Source organism: Rhinopithecus bieti, unplaced genomic scaffold, assembly GCF_001698545.2.
Source record: "Rhinopithecus bieti isolate Rb0 unplaced genomic scaffold, ASM169854v2 scaffold_20157, whole genome shotgun sequence".
In the NCBI taxonomy this organism is placed as follows: Eukaryota; Metazoa; Chordata; class Mammalia; order Primates; family Cercopithecidae; genus Rhinopithecus; species Rhinopithecus bieti.
In genome coordinates, this window is record NW_016809649.1 from 15,845 (window position 1) to 18,285 (window position 2,441).

Genomic DNA, 2,441 nt, shown 5'->3' on the forward strand with positions numbered 1-2,441 from the left:
TTACAATTTTGGCAGAGAAACAAGACAGACATACTCAAAACTAAATAATAATTCAGGACAACAATATAAAAAATGTCTATATAAGTTTATCCTTTTTATAAGCTACTTTTTGAAGTTTGTCACTTTGTCAGACTAATCTTTGGGATTTATTGATTGCAAAAGCTATTCATATTTTAGGATTGCATTTTCTAACACTTCCAACAGAAATAACATAAAGGAGATTTTAGTGATTAGCTGAAAATAAAAAAAGGACAGAGTAAGAGGAAAGAAAATAAAGGTATTATATTTGCCTTTTGGAATTATAACATAAGAGTCTAAAGTTAAAAAACTAAGGTGAGCATTTATATAATGATTAGACAACTTTCTCAGGGACAGCCTACTTTTAAAATAATAGCTATCACACATGGATTGCAATCATTAAACTAAGTGCTGTATAAGCCTCATGTTTAATGCATCATCTAATTTATTACTTAAAACTCATTATTGGTACTATTCTTCCTAGGAGTAAAACACTCATGCAAGTTCACACAACTTGAAATAGGTGAAGTCAAACTTCCAGCTGAGATCTATTTGACACAGAATCCAATGTCTCTCTTCCTTCCTAAGAAGGGAATAAAAAACGCTTATTGCATTTGTTCTGTATCTACATACCTTTAATGAAGTAGCAGTATGCTGAAAATATAGATCAAGAACTGCCTAAATTCACAACGCTAATATGACTCATTTCATAGAACCTAAAAGAAGGATTAAATTTAAAAGGCTTACTGAGTGGCAATGGAAGTAAAGGAAGTTGAAAGTGTTGTGCTTTCTCTAAGAATTCACTCAAGGCTTTTAAGTCTGTACTTACCCAAGAAGAGGAAATTTGCAATTTAGGTGAAAGGGGTGAGCAAATCTAGCATGTCAGGGAAGAGATCTTGGAATTGTACATTTGGGGATCCAGACAGGACGACTTGAAAAAAAAGTGTTTCTAGGATGCTGCTGAAAGATTAAGATACGGGAGAGAAAAGGAGTGAAGAACAAGTTCAAAGAGTGAGAAACATGGAAAGGTGGAAAGGCTCACTGTTTGATATTTTGGAGGGGTGCTCTGCTGCCAGAGAAGTGGGAACTTGACCATGAGTAGAGAGAGAAAATGAAGGTTGCTAAAGTTAATAAGGTCTAGGCAGTGAGTAAGGAGGTTATGGGAAGTGTCATTAGTATGGATGCTGAAGTCACTGAGGATATTTGCCATTCAAATAAAGCTTTGTGATATTAAGTGTAACTAATGACATCACAAAAGCAGTACATTTGATAAAACAATCACATTTTGACAATATTGTAGTAAGTTTCTTTAAGAAATCAACCAGGTGATTCACTCAAAGTGGTTGCACTTATATTCATAAATAACTTTAAAATACTTTATAGGTAAAAGGTCAGGTTAAAGTCCAGTCGCCAAGGTTTTAGGTGGAACTTATGGAACTCGGTGCTGGAGCCGCACATCTCGCCCCTGAAGTCTGTTCCTCATTCAAACCAACCAGCCCCGAAGCATCCCCTTCCCTCATAACAGTCTGCACTGCCCACTTCCGGTTCGGTCACACACCCGCCATTCACCATCTGCCATTCCTCACCACCGCTGCCGCTGCCTGCGCTACTGCCTTTGCCTGTGTGCTCGCGGTCTGCGCTGCCTGCGATGGCCACTGCCCCGCTGTCGCAGGTGTGCTACAACTACCACACCAACTGCGAGGCCGCCGTCAACAGCCACATCGACCTGGAGCTCCACGCCTCCTATGTGTACCTGTCCATGGCTTTCTACTTTGAACGAGACGACATGGCCCTGGAGCACTTTGGCCGCTACTTCCTGCACCAGTCAGACGAGAAGATGGAGCATGCGCAGGAACTGATGAGGCTGCAGAACCAGCTCAGTGGCCGCATCTGCCTTCATGACATCAGGGAGCCAAAGCACTAAGGCTGGGAGAGCAGGCTCGAGGCCATGGATTGTGCCTTCCACCTGGAGAAGAGCGTCAACTACAGCCTCCTGGCGCTGCACCAGCTGGCCGTAGAGAAGGGCGAGCCCAGCTGTGCGACTTCCTGGAGAGCCACTACCTACACCAACAGGTCAAGACCATCGAAGAGCTGGGTGGCTATGTGAGCAACCTGGGGAAGATGTGGACCCCGGAAGCCAGCCTGGCTGAGAACCTGTTTAACAAGCTCTCCCTGAGTCACAGTGAGAAAGAGACCTGAGCCCAGACAGGCCCCACAGCCACGAGGTGCCTTTTCCGGGTCGGGCCACCAGGCGGGGCGTGCATGTTGCCCTTTCAGAATATTCTCTTCAGTTTTTTCCTTTCAGTTTTACCATTGTTGGCAATAAAGTTATCTGGTTCTCAAAGCAATGAAGGTGTCCAGTTGAGGCGTGCCTACAAAACTCTCTCCTTTTACGAACTAGGGCAAATCCCCATGCAAGTTTT

At 43.2% G+C, this 2,441-nt stretch overlaps 1 pseudogene; it reads left to right on the forward strand.

The window, feature by feature from the left end:
* The first annotated feature begins 1,660 nt into the window (after positions 1-1,660).
* Positions 1,661-2,217, forward strand: LOC108540749 (ferritin heavy polypeptide-like 17; annotated as a pseudogene).
* The last annotated feature ends 224 nt before the right edge of the window (positions 2,218-2,441 follow it).